The sequence below is a fragment of the Lissotriton vulgaris genome, chromosome 2_1 (assembly GCF_964263255.1).
Source record: "Lissotriton vulgaris chromosome 2_1, aLisVul1.2, whole genome shotgun sequence".
Taxonomy (NCBI): Eukaryota; Metazoa; Chordata; class Amphibia; order Caudata; family Salamandridae; genus Lissotriton; species Lissotriton vulgaris.
Genome location: NC_141687.1, coordinates 2,127,056,817 through 2,127,072,269, shown reverse-complemented (window position 1 = coordinate 2,127,072,269; position 15,453 = coordinate 2,127,056,817).

Sequence of the window (15,453 nt, the reverse complement as noted above, 5' to 3'; positions counted from 1 at the left end):
AACATAAGGATCCGAGGAGTGAAAGTTACGGAAGACACCAGGGACCTGTTCACCTTCGCCAAGGGGCTATTCCATCATATACTGGGTGACTCCTCTGATGCTGAGATCACACTCGACAGGGCACACAAGCTTGGTCCTCCTCGGGCGCCTAACACCCCCAGCAGATATCCTTGTGTGCGTCCAGGATTTTAGTACCAAGAAGGCTATCCTAACAAAGAAGAGGTCGATGCACCCCATCTCCTTCCAGGGACAATCTCTAGTACTATTCCAGGACCTGGATCTGATCACTCTCCAGCGGCGTCGACAGGCCCTCGCCTCCGCATCGGACGCTCTGGCGGGAGCAGGATCCCGCGACAAGTGAAAAGGCAGGGGTGCCTGTTGTACTCTTTTCTCTTTTCTATGGGCGGGCGGCGGGTGGGGCTAGGACATCCACAAATGGTCACAACACGGATCCCACCTCAATGCCTCAATGTTCTTCTGGTAATCCTGGGATGACGGACTATCTTTCTTGATATCTCCTTTTTTCAATGTTGTTGTTTCTGCTCTACTATGGGGCTTTTATTTTAGAGGGTTGGGGTTTTTTTTGAGTTTGGGTTCCCTCATCCACCCTTCCCTATTGTGCTGTATCGGTGTTGCGAATCACAATCAATGTCCTCTCACCACTTGGAATTTCCAACCAATGGAAATGCATGACTCGCGCCACTGCATCCCTTTCTCCCACTGTTCTAATGCCACATAACTTCCTTAAGATCCTCACCCTGAAAGTGCGGGAATTGAATAATCCTGTTAAATTTAGAGCTGTCCTCCATTACCTGGAACACTCCAAAGCCGACATATGCCTCCTACAGGAGACTCACCTCCTCCCCAAAGACCACCACAGGATGGAATCCTGCATATTTCCGACCCAAATGTTCATATCTGACCCCATCAAGTCCGCTGGGGTTGCCATATTGGTTTCCTAATCATTCCCAGGCAGAGTGTTACAGAAAGAAGCTGAGATCAGAGGCCGCCTACTCACATAGCAGTTCATAGTGGGTGGGATGACCTTCGTAGCGGGTTCAGTGTACGCACCTAATGTAGGACAAGAAACGTTCCTCCATGACGCTCTCACTGACGCAACAGCCATGACTGAGTGACGTCTAATACTGGGGGGCGACCTAAACCTTGTATTAGACAATAACCTCGACCACTCCTCCCAGAGGATGGGTCAGATAGGCGCACTTACATCTACTGAGAAGAATTTGCTACGGGAGCTGGGACTACTTGATCTTTGGTGACACTTCCATCCTCAAAGCTGTGCATACATCTTTTATTCAGGTGCGCACGAAACCTATGCCAGGTTGGACTACCCCCTTAGCTCTGCCCCGCTGCAGGCTCTAGCGACCGACACTGAGATTTTGACAGCTTCCTTATCAGACCACTCCCCTGTTGTGGCTACTTTTAGGCTCTCACCAACTCAACAGCCCATACAACACAGGCAGCTCCGCAACTCTCTCCTCCACCAAAACTCAGTAGTGGACCAGATCCAGACAGCCATTAAGAAATATCTTACCCTCAATGCCAACACTGAGAATTACCCTATCGACGCAATGGGAGGCGCTTAAGGCAGTCAGAAGGGGGGAATTCATAGCTATCTCTATGGCCAACAACCGTGAGCGCTGCCGCAAGCGAGCCAAACTCACCCAGCGTGTTACAGAATTAGGGCATATGCACCAGAGGACTGGTGCCCACCGGATCTGGTGACAGCTATGCACGCAACGGAAACAGCTCGCAGCACTAGATCAAGATAGGACCGAATTTGCAGCGCTCCGTCTCCACTACGCATACTATACAGGCAGCTATAGATGTTGCCGCCTTCTTGCCCACAAACTGAGGGAAGCCAGGCAAAAGCATGGAGTCTAGGCCATCCTTTCTGCCAAGGACGACCTCGTCAAGGAGGACTCTGTTATAGCTGAAGTCTTTAGAGACTTCTATGCTGGGTTGTATTCGAGTGAAACGTTGGACAATCACCTCTGCAATCACCTCACACCAGCGCAAGCTGATCATTTATATAGGGACATTAGGACGGAAGAAGTAATCACGGCTATCTCACGTCTCAAGCTGGGTAAGGCCCCAAGGCCAGACGGCTACTCAGCAGCTTTCTACAAGACTTTTTGCACCCTAGTGGCTCCCTTACTGACATGTTTGTTTAACTCTTTTGCACAATCCGGGGCTATCCCAGAAGAGATGCTTGAAGCATCCATAGCAGACATTCCGAAGCCAGGTAATGATAAAATGTTAGTGGCGCATATAGACCAATATCCCTATTGAACATAGATCAAGGTTTACACCAGTATATTAGCAACCCGCCTAGCACCATATATGCCTCAATTGGTCAAACCAGACCAGGCAGGATCTATCCCACAGAGGCAAACAAGTGATAACACCAAACGAGGCCTCCACTTATTTGAGAAGGCCTCTCGTACCCAAGGTGAATACATGATGCTAACAATTGACACAAAAAAGGCCTTCGACAGAGTAAACTGGCCGTATCTGGAGCAGGTCCTCGTGCAAGCAGGCATTAGTCAGAAACTGCACACTCTGATCCTTAACTATTATAGGTTCCCCCAGGCAACTGTCCAAGTCAACAGTCACAATTCCTCTTGCTTTTCCTTTAGTAGGGGTACCAGACAGGAGTGTCCCCTCTCACCATTGCTTTTCGCACTTTACAGGGAACCCCTCGCACTACGGGTTGGGCGCCACCAGTGCTTAATTTGTGCCGGTGCTTGCCGGTGCTTAGCACCGGCACTTAATTGACAGGGCCGGGTCTATGCATCTCGCCCGTGCGTCATTGATTTTTTTTTATTTACCATAAGAACTCTGTACTCCGCCTCAGCGTGTTCAGTCATGCAGCCTGCAGGTCACAGGAGCCCGGTTAATGACTGTACTCGTTGCGGCTGTGTGTGATCGACTAACACACACTTCTATACTTCTCTTAATTAGCTGCTGCCTGCCGCGCACGGTGCAGTCAAAGAGAGAGACAATAAATTATTGGTGGGGGCGTGGCGCGCGCTTGTAATCATAACGGCAGCTGGTTGGTTACTTAAGTCTTATTCACACAGTGAGTGGGGCAGTGGACCGTGCGTGCACTGCACACAGTTGACTGTGCGTGCGCCGTGCGTGTCCCACTGATTTATTGGGGCACCAGGGGCGGGCTGGATTTGGGTTGGTTCTGAACTAATCTGACTGTTCTGATAGGGGCCTCTGTAGTGCAGCGCGAGTGTCATATGACCAGGCGCGCGCGCCACCGCAGCCCACTGCTAACCAGGAGTAGGACGACACTGCTGTCTCGTGGTTGTGGATATTGTTGGATGAGCAGCAGTGCACCAGGCCTGGCCGCCTGATCTGAAATCATTTATTACTGACCGAGGCAGTGAGCCGACCGCCCACCACGAGTAACGAACGGTAAGATTGAAGGAAGTTAATAAAACCGTGTGTGAGTTAAGTGAATTACTGTACTGTGAGTGAGCTAAGCGGCGAGCTAACGCTAAGACTACTGAAGTACTAACTACTTGTCATGCCATTCCAATACCGTCAGACAGTACTCATACCGTGCGTGCAAAATCCAACGCACTCTGTATTTTTATTTGGTAGTGTGTGACTTGACTTACTTCAGTGAGAGTCCGGTTGTAAGATCACCGGCAGGCCGTTGGGGGGGGGGGGGGGGGGCGGTGCCGTGCCGAGAGTAGCCGGGTCACGTTATCACATCTCAGCCGTGCAACTTTGCAAGGAAGTATCGACAATGGGTGAGGCTGCTGCACACCGTGCACAGGCTGCGGGGTTAAGAAGATAAAACTAACTCCTAGGCCCTGCTGTCCTAGCCTACCAGTACCCGCCCATCCGCTGGCTGACTACTTGTTTAAACATGGTGGCTGGTGTGCAGCCGATCCCTATGCTGGTAATGGTTTCACTTTTTTTTTTCTTTTTCGGGTGTGGTGTGGCTGTCGCAACGGACAGTGTGATGCAATCAGTCAGTGCAACATGACTTGGCGGCCGCCGCCACGGCCTTCTTCCAGATATGACATGTGAACCAGGGTCCCATTGTGATCAATAGACCGGTTTGAAGGTCTTTGTAGCTTCATAGTTCACACCGTTTGGCTTAGAGTTTAACTTTACCCAGTTTTCCTGATTGAGAGACAGCATTACTGCTGCTGCATAGGGGCGAGTCAAATTATCACAGCCGTAGGCCTGTCAAAATTCCCCTTAAATTACACAGTGGCCCGTAGGGGGATTGACCCCGCGATGTAGGTGTGTAATCAGAACCCCGCTCCAACCCACAGAGCTAAACCCGGGCCTCGAGATACAGGGCAGCACTGTCGGGAAACTTCCCCCCCTCCGGCTCCCCCCCCTGAGCTGCTACCCTGAACGGTCACTCAGGAAATGGGCAGCATTAAAACTGTCAAGGCCACGTAAAACTTAGTCCTGCCTCAACAATACTCGGTGTTAGAAAAGAGCCCGGGGCATGCAGAAACCGAGACTTTCCTTTTCAATGGTAGGCTGGGATCAGGGAAGAAAATGGCAAGAAAGAGGAAAAGCATTTGCAATATGTGTCGCATTTGTTAAAGTTAGAACCGTTTGTGTTGCAAATGACAATGTTTTTTATTTTTGTTTTTTATTTGCGTTGGAGTTATTATATTTGCAGAGCGCTATTGACACTGGTATACATAATCAAAAGTAAAAAAAAATTGTCATTTTCAAGGCAAACAGCTCCTAACTTGAACAAATGCGAGACCTAATGTAATTGTTTTCGCTAGGCACCAGGAGTGATTTGCCCAGAATCACAAGATGTATAGCCTACCAGTAGAGGCTCGAACATCCCATCAGCTACGAGGCCACATCCTCTCTCCGTGTAATAATGTGTTATGTACATCCTTGGCCTACACGGACTCCCCAATATGAATTGGCTTTTAAAACCAGTTTGAGCAGAAACAGTAGTATATTTCCAATTATGTTTTTATATTTGTGTATAAATGTTTTAATTTTACAAGGGTTCCCCAAGGTACTCTTGAAACCGCATTGACAGATGCAGACTTGCATATACCCAGATGAAAGTCTGTTGTCAATTAAAATATACCAAAATATAGAGTAATTTCCACATCAATAATTTCAAATAGTGTATCGTTGCACAGAGGAAAATTCCTTCTCAAATGTGAAATTACGCTTTCATTTTCCCCCCCCCCCTGTTTTTCTCAGTTGGAAAACTCCTTACTATAGTTGCCGACCAATTTTGGAAATGATCCTTTTCTATTCCCTCCTCGGAAAGGGATTTACTCCTGCCGTAATAAAAAGTATATCACTAAACATTTGCAGCGCTGGAATGAGTCAGAAAATTATTTCGAGAAATGAGAATGTTTGAGCCTGTGCAGAAACCTTAAACATCCCTGCTCATCAGGTCGTATGTACTGGCTCTATCATAGCTAATGTACATGGCATAACCAACACCTAGCACATCTTCACGACAAGCTCAAAACCAAACGGGTAATTTCTGGGTTTTTATGATGTCACATTTTAAGCGCGGCGTGCTGTTGCTTTCGCCTGGTGTCACGACCGAACTGTCAACAGACTTAAGCAGCAGCACTCCGAGCTAAGTTGAAAGCAGTGACTTCGGATCTGAGCTACACAGGCCTCAACTTCTATTGACAGGAAGTGCTTTCGGCTTTTACCGAATTCCATTGTTTATCCGTGTGTGCCGAGACACGGTTGTGAGTGGTCGTTTGCCACTGTTTTCTGTGGTGCGATTAGCACCTGAAAAGTGATAGGTGTCTGGGCGGTCGGAGGACCTGGAGGCTTGCAGTAGGGGGGCTCTTGAAAAGGTGCGAGCGGGCGACCCTCATTCTCATTCTTCTCCTTCCACGGGGTCACTTGTCACTGACCTCCAGACTGAGGGGTGCGCAGCTGCCAAGCAGTTACTGCGCCTTGGAACTAAGGGCAACCATGACTGGAGGCAGGGAAACTCCTACCCCTAGGCAGCCAATTCCCTTCCTGATTAGGACACCCAGTGCATGTAATTCGGGCCAGATGCCCCTAAAAATTGATGCAGTCCGACAAGGTCAGGAACCGACCTCCCCTCATGAAGGCTGACCTTTTTCGAATTCTTCCAACTGCGGGGCAACATTTGTAATTCACCCACCCTGCTGTTTAACGGTTGCAATGCAATCTATTACTTTTTAAATTGATTCACGCGCGTTCAGGGCTCATTCATTGTTCTTGTTCTTATGGTATGTGTTGTGTAGTTGTTGACATCTGCAGAGTGCACAGCCGAGAGCGCCTGTTGATGGTATGAAGTTAATGCTCTGTAAGCCTGGGCCATCGCTGTTGCTTGCCCTCATTTCCAAGGGTTGCATTATTACAGACAGGATTCAGAGTTATGTGGTGGGGTGATACTAGGGTGTTATGGAGTCCATCTTTAGCTTGTGGGTGGAGCTAATAGAGGAAGTGGGTGGAGCCAATGGAGGAAGTGGGCGGAGCCAGAGAAAAGTAGGTGTGGCCTCCGACAAAGATTTGAGCACCTGCACTTCATATTTTACAAATTAAGCACTGGGCGCCACCCCCTAATTACCAGGATCAAGTTTGGTGGGGACATACACACTATAAGCTTGAACGCGAATGACATCCTTTTATGCCTCTCGAACCCGATTCCCGCATTACGATCTCTCTTCAATGAATTACATAACTTTGCACAAGTCTCAGGATTTAAGATCAAAATGGACAAATCAGTAACACTAAGTCTCTTTCTATCTTCGCACACCTTAACCCACCTCCAAGAAGACCACCCCATACAATGGTCTTCCTCCTCGGCCCCTTATTTGGGACTTCAACTGGCCCCTCCATACAGGCTACAGCTGAAATTAACTATTCTATACTCCGCTCGCAAATACGCAAAGAACTGGGCAAGTGGAAACATCACACTCTATCTTGGCTCGGTAGGATCGTGGCCACCAAGATGACCATCCTCCCCCAGATCTTATATTAATTTCAGGCCATGCCTCTACGCCCTCCTTCAGGCTGGATCCAACAGACCCAATCAGAGCTTGCTCAATTTATTTGGCGGGGTCCCAAGCCCCGATTCAAACATGCGATAGCCATCCTCCCACTGGAGGAAAGAGGACTTGGGGTACCCGACCTCCAACTATATTTCTACGCCTCGCAATTAAGATTCTTGATAGAATGGCACCATTTAGAATTGGAGAAACATTGGCTGTTTCAAGATCAGGCTGTAGTTGCCATGCCTCTCCAAGGCATTCCCTTTCTTCGTAAATCAGACAGACCCCCTAATCTTTATGCATCATTTATCACGAGCACAACAATGGAGGCCTGGGACCGCACTAACACTGCCTATAACTTGACCACCTTTCCCTCGCCTCTTACCCCACTCTTTGATAACCCAGAATTACAGGCAGGCCTGAGTGTGTCGGCATTTCACACTTGGCGTTCCACTGCCTGTTGATCCCTGGGACATCTTTTTGACCTACAAGGTTTCATTCCATTCCCACAGCTTAAAGCGGACTATAACCTTGCTGAATCCAAACGCCTGCCTTACTTACAACTTTGTCACTGGGCACTCCACCCGCATATCAAACCTGAGGCCCAAGACTTCCTGACCCTCTATGAAAAATAGCTCATCACCGGCACTTCTGATAAACAAATCGTCTCTGACCGCTATAAAATGTTATTGGCAACTAATACGCACACATACAATGCCAGTCGAGCACGTTGGGAACGAGACTTAGGCAGGACACTCAGCCACAAAGATTGGAAGGGTATATACCACGACACTCTGCATATCACATGAGACTCACTGAGACGCTGACCAAAATAGCCACATATTGGTATTACACACCAGAACGCCTGCATCGTTTCGACCAACAACAAAACGCCGACTTCTGGAGGGGCTGCGGGAGGGTGGACACCCTGGTGCATCTTCTATGGGACTGTGGTCACATCCAACCATATTGGTCACATGCGCAGGATGAAGTAGACACTCACTTCCTATTAGGTCTGCCTAACCCCTTAACATACCCCCTTAAATCCCGGAGGGGCCGACTGATTGCCATTGCACTGGGCGCAGCCTTGCAGAATATCCTTATTCACTGGCGCACTTCCCAAGCCCCCACATTTTCGGGTTGGGTACAGCGGCTGTGGCAGGCATTGGGTATGGAGGAATTAACTCTCACACTAGCAGGAAAAGGGTCTGATTTTCAGCCCTGTTTAACCCTCCTCACATCGAAGTTTTGTGAACTGACATGTCCCAGATACCTCATGCTCCTCCATCTTTCTGACACACAACCCCCGCATGATGATGCCCCGCAACCACAGGCGCGGCCACACTAATCTCCATATCATTCCTTCTACCCATTTTTCTAGTTTTTTGGGTGGACGAGGGGGTTTGGGGTTGGGGCGAGGGAATGTTGGGTTAATGTAATTTGTTTTCCCATTTTCCCTTTTCTTTTTTGTTTATAGTTGACCCGCTCCGAGCATTTTACCTTGGTAATGCTATTATTCAAGACAATTCTAGTCTGTATTGCATTGACCATACGGAGCGGGGGTCTTGTTTGGTATTGCTTGAAAGCTCAATAAAAGATTTAAACCATAAAGATATATAAATGTTATTTTAAATACTTTCATGCAATAGAGCAATAATGTTACATAACATGTCAAATACAAAGCATATTAGAATTAATAACCCTGAATACAAGTTTACTACATATCTCTTAGTAAAGGAATGCGTGGTAAAGGCTATGCTTGGTAACCATGTATGCGTTGTAATGTATGCATGGCTAAGGGCGTGGAAACGGCTGCGTTGTAGTGGCGATTGCCTGTGTCAAATGGTTCATATTGCTAGAAATGCACATTCTACGCGAATGAGAGGCACAAAGAATGTAAAAGGTGCCCTTGTTCGTGAATCAAGATTATTTATACAAACAGAGGGTCATTTTATCAAGAAAGGGCGATACATTATCGCCGCTTTTATCGGCAGGAAACTGCCGCTAAAGCGGCAATATTGGGCTTGATAATATGCCCTTGTGAATTCCCATAGAAGCCCAGGTTAACACCAGAACCTGGAATTCACAAGGGCATATTATCAAGCCTATATTCGCTGCTTCAGCGGCAGTTTCCTGCCGATAAAAGCGGTGATAATGTATCGCCCTTGCTTTATAATATTACCCAGAGGGTCATATCTTACCCAAACATCTCTCGTGTGAGCAGCACTTAAATTAATATACTTTGATGATGTGTCCACAAGGTGGCGATGTCCTATAGGCAAAAAACGATTCAGTAATCACTAATACTGAGAGCAAATGCTCACATTGGCGACTTCTATAGGGGCGTCATGAGCGGATACCTACCTACTAGGCAGTCATCAAATATAACAAAGAATGATTGTATCTGGGACGCGATAGGCCAGAGAGGTTCATATATGATCCCTTTTGGTTATGGCAAAAACTTCTGAATCAAACAAGGAAACCTCATGAGAGGCATAGATTCAGAGTCACTATTAGTGGAACGGACATATGTGCAGAACATGTGTAAGGCAAGATGTCTATATAGAGTGGTATTACTGACAATGTCTCTATACTGAGTTATCTCATCATGTCAGAATGTTTCAAAGCCTATTCAGTATTTGTACTGGACAGAATGTTGCTATGACACTAGTTTTTATAGTATTAGTAAGTTTAAAGATAAGCTTTACCCAGTTTATTAACGCAGTATTATTAAGCGATTTTAATTGTCTAAGCCCAAAATGCGCGTGTGACAAATATGTTGTTGGTGCGCCGAAGTTTATATATGCCCGTTCAGGGGGCTTCATATGCATTAGAAACAGCTGTACAGTGAGAACAAACGCCAATTGCATTGTGTCCGGATGACCAAATAGAAATGGTCTACCCCAGAGATTCCAATACTAGTTCTAATGTGCAGAGGGGCGTTGGGGCAAAATAAAAACTTACCAGGATGCAAAGTCGTCTATTGATCGACACCGTCGGTTCCACCCAGTGACCCAAAGTGATGGATGCCAACACACATCAGTTGGACATAGTACCACCATTGGCAACCTTCCCCACCCCTCCAACGCAACATGCATGATAATAAATAAACACAACACATTTCTTGTTTGGGTAAAATTTCTGCAGGTTTATTACATACACAGTTATGTAATATGGTGGGTCCTCTTACGGGCGATCCAAGGGCAGGCAACCATCTGGGACCCCTGCCCGCCTGATGAGCCAAGCAGCACTGGGGCGAACCCCATCTGCGCTGCCACTTCTGGTGATCCTCTTCCTTGATCAGTGACACATGGTCCCTTATTACTCACGCCCCTTTCAAGGTGGGGCGTAGCATAGCAAACCCCTGGTTGTTTAGGCCCACAACCGCCCGAAGTACAAATGGGGTGCTGACATGGTTTTCCAGGTACCTCCGATGAGGCTCCTAGGATTTGGCTCTGGCACTCACCATGATGCCACGCAGAGGTACCCTTCTCTACCCCTTTGCTTACAGATCGATCTGTAACTCCGCCTGCAACAAAAAAAGACAACATTGCAACATTCTCTGCCTCCTGCCTGACATGAACCATGCCTGGAAAGCGGTAGGGTTGGAGACTGCCTGTCCGGGCGCGTGAAAGAGGATGACTAGATGGTGGGGGAGGTCTATATACCCCTTCCCCTGTCCTCGCACCATTTCAAAATAATTCTACAAAGAGCTGCACTTCAACTGGTGGTTACTAGAAGTCCTTCACGAGTCAAATGAAAATGCTTGATTAAAGGTTTTAAATGGTTTTGCATTTGACTCATGGGGGACATCTAGTAATGACTAGTGGAACTGCAGCTTGATGTAAGAATAATTTCAATGCTTTGCATTTAACTCGTGAAGGGACATCTAGTAACGACAAGGTGAACTGCAGCTCTTTGTAGAACTATTTTGATTGGATACTATAATATTCACTGCCCACTGCTAATCTTGTCCCATTATGCTTTGCAGGGCTTTTGGTTGGGATGTTTTTTTTGCCAATAACTGTGCTTGGGGTGGTCCTAAGAGGATGGGACCACCACTTAAGTTCAACAAAATGTGCTTTTTATTTATGCTATTTGTGTTCAAGGCATCTGCTTGGTCCTCTCCCTAGGTTAGGGGGACCCCAAAATCATCAGCTCTCTCATTGCCTAATGTTTTCATTGTGAAAGTACACTTTTGTGAATTTGTTATATGCTTTAAAGCACGTAAAATAGTTTTTTTCAAAGCATCTGAGGATGTTGTTGATTTAGCTGCTTCGCTACGTGATTAGGCACAATTTTGGTACTGTACTACGTGCGATTTGCGAAGTGCAAATTAGTACTAACTTTGCATGCTCCGTTAGCGTAGCGTAGTAGTAGGCCCAGGGTTACTTATTACCCAGTTTATAGGGATGGCAGCACACTATTTTGGCTGACCGCGTCCACACCATGCATGGCTAATATAGCTGATCGTGCGAGTTTTGAGCTTAACTGCAGCATCCGGTCACTTACCCTTAGTTCTGGGGTGCACTTACTTCACCCCGTTAACCAAACAATTGCACAGACCCATTTGAGTGCTAACCCTGGTGAACACCTTATTGGTGTGAAATCTGGTTTTACAATATATGTATTATGCCCGCTATTGGCGACACCTCACCCTTTCATATAGTGACAACCTATGCAGTGCACCTTGCTTGCTTAACTGTTGTTGGATCACAAATGCCAGTGCCTCCTAACCATCTCTGAACCTGGATGCTTAAACTCCCTAACATGTCGGAATCCCAGATTTCCAGTTCATGTTAGCTGCAGTACACATTCAGTGGATCCGCTGGGAGATACCACAAACCGCATTGGTCATGAGACCTTAAGAAGCACGCCCCATTGAATGCATTTTTGAGTTCCCATTGTAGGCATTTGCTACGCCTGGAGCACAGGAAGCACCCATGCTGGTGCCCTTCACTTGTTGGTAAGTAAGACCATTACATTTAAAGAAATTGTTCATCAGAACTATTTCCAAGCATTCAAGAATGAAGCTATCAGGTCTGTCACCTGGGGACCTCTGAAGAAGGGATGCCACTGCTTGGGGAATGTAAGTGTACAACACCTCAATGTCAAGCGTTACCAGTATCTCGGTTAGGGGATTGAAGGTCATGACTTCAATTTTGTTTTTGATGTCACCTGTATCATGTATGTAGGAGGCGTAGTTTTGAAATAGGAGGCACAAGTAGGAGCCAACATATTTAGAGAGGGGCTCAGTGCTTGAGCCAATGGTGGAAATAATGGTGCGCAATAGAGGATTGGATACATTCTTGTGGGTTTTGGGAACCCCCTATAATGCTGGAGTTTTGGGGCAAGATTTTTTGAGGAAAGTATATTCTTCATCGCAAATGAGTCCACGATCTAATGCTCTATGTGTCACCTCTTGGATGGTATTATTCAATTGGGCAAGCTCTCTCAGATGTGATTTTCTATAATGTTCTGGGACTGCTAGCATGTCTGAGATCATGTTGTTGTAATCAGGTTAATCATGACAACTATCCCCCCACCTTTGTCGCAAAGTTTTATCATAAGATCATGGTTGTGTTTGATTTTATTTAGAGCCGCATTGTCTGTCTGAGACAAGTTACTCCGTGTGGTGGAGGGATGCTTGATGATATGTACTATTTCTTTGATTATGTTTTGTTCAAAGATATTGACCTCAGGGCCTACCACGTCCAAAGTAGGTGTGAAATGAGAAGGGGGTTTGCATTTCGAGGGGTTGTCCTCATTTGAGTCCATTGGTATGTTCAAAAAGAATGTCTTTAGTCTCACTTTCCTAAAGAAAGAAAATAGATCTTCATGTAGCTTGGAGGAGTCAAGACAAGTGCTAGGTACGAAAGAGAGGCCACGGCTAAGAACAGCATGAAAGTGTGACTGACTGACGACAGATTGAAGATGGGTAAGGTGTCCACATTACCAGAATCATTTATACTAGTTGTTCCACCTAGCGCCAGTATTGTTGATTGCGTGTCTTCATATTAGGTTGCGGATGCTGTGGAGCAATCTGTTGTGGTTCCCCCCGGTCTGGTACCCACCTTTTATTTCTCCCTCTGTGTTGCCCTCTCAATAAAAAAAGAGGATTGACCCTGGAAAGGTTGGCCCGGAAAAAATTGTGGTGTCATTTGTCTGCCCCTAAAGGGTCCAGGGTTATATTGAGTTTCTCCCATGTCCTGTGGATTTTTATTGTCAGCATCTCGTTGTCAGCATCTGATGAATACGTGTCAGAGAAGTTAATGACTCTTCTTCTGGTATTATTTTTATTGCCTGGTCAGTTTGGCACTTGATTTCAGTCTTGATAATAGGACATATTCATGTATTGGTATGACTTTTCTTGGGTATACCGACTGATGTCTTTCTTCAATTTTTCAGTTTTTTTTGTTAATCAAGTAAATTTCAAAATCTTTCATATCGGTGTTTATTTTCTCTGGTCTTGCTTTTGCTTTTTCAACAGCTGTTGAGGTGTTCAGTTTGTCCTCAAGTGCTGCTATTTCTTGGCTCAAAACAGCCATAACCTGTTTCGCTGTTGCTATTATTAAAATCATCCAGTCCCTGGAGCAGGCTGTTGCAATGAGAGACTACCGCTCAAGGAACTTACAGGTTTCAACAAACAATGCTGGGACGTTACGGACCCTCAAGCCTGAGGTATAACAGCCGCTCATAAATATTCGAGCATAAAGTGCACGTTTGATTCCATGCGCTTCCGATTTTCCCAGGTTAAGCAGGCTGTTCCATTCCCTGTTATCTCCATGTTGTATGGTAGGTGGGTTATCACTTGATATTACCTGTCCTATCAGTGTCGAGAAGTCTTTGGCAGAGAACCCGAAAGTTTTGAGACCCTCCATAAAATGAAATGTCCTACCAGGTGCTAAGTGGTAATCTATCAGTAAAGTGGTGAGGGAAATATATGGCTTGTACAGGATACGTTATCTACAGAAGGAGAGTCAAATCAAAAAGTGTGCAGCAGAAATAAAAACAAAACAGTTAAGTAAGAGAATTGACCAAAACATTAGAGTGAAGAAAAATACGTTATTTTCAAAAAGGTCCAATCAATACTTAAAATAATGTGAAATTTCACAATCTCACAATCCCACAGTTAGATCACCGTGAAGGCTATCTCTATGATGGGAGGCCCCCTCTGAAAAAAAAAATTATTATGGTCCGGGTGCATCCATGGTGCTACGCAGTTTCATTTTTCCTCCCTTTTTTTGTTGCTTTTGTAGTGTATTTTCCAGCTTGACGCATGGGAATTGCAGGCCTGTCGCTTCTTATATCTGAATTTTGTATCGCAATTGGCCTCATCGCTACTATTTTCACGTTCGTGTTTTGCATTTTTTTGTCGCCGCATTAACTTTTATGCGGTCATTTGACACGTTGTTGTGGGACTATCACATGGTACATCCATGTTGGGAATACAATTTTAATACAGTGTTATTTTCCCGCGATACACTGCGATGTGAAGAGTTGCGTTAACCTAACTTTGCGGTAATTATCCCATGTTCTTGAGAATATGCCCCATAGTCTTTGTAGTATACAAGGCTCTGCTCTGATCTGGTTCCAGACACACAATATGTGGGGTGGGGAGTAGGCAATTTTGAGTGAGGACAGGTTCAGGCATATTCAGGTGCCAATAACAACTCCTTCCATCTCTCTAGCTTAGGAAGACCAACTGTCAGTATAAACCAGATATAGATTCCACAAGTAGGCAGAGACACCTAATCGTAAAGCAAAATAATGCCTACTTTCTAAAAGTAAATAAGAAAATTACTGCCAGTACTGTGAATGCTTTACTTTCTTAATGGTCATCCACTAATTGACTCAAAACAAAAAGGGACATAGACTGTTTTTTCCGTCTGAATTAATCAAATCGAAATTATTGTTTATTCAATATATCACATTTTTAACTCAATTTTTTTACTTTTTCAATTTTTCACGAAATTGCAACATTAAAAACACATATAATATACAAATTCAAGAACATCCAATACGCTAACCTTTATATGGGATATTTTGAATTGATACATATATATGGAGGAAATGCCCGGTTAACCTGACAGACAATATCCTATACTTAGGTAGATATATAGATGATCTACTAATGTTTTGGACTGGTAGCAGGGAAGAACTAGACATGTTTTTTGAACATCTTAACGATAACCCTTTTAATCTTAAGTTTACAAAAGAGCAAAGTATGTTGAAGATTAATTTTTTGGACATCACCATTGTGGTGAAGAAGTACAAATTGCACACTGTTCCTTATAGAAAGGAAACTGCGTGCAATTCCCTACTGCACGCACAAAGTGCCCACCCCATCTCACAAATCAAAGCAATCCCCTTCGGGGAGATGTTAAGACTTAAAAGAAACTGTAGCGATCAAGAGAGAGTGGACACAGAA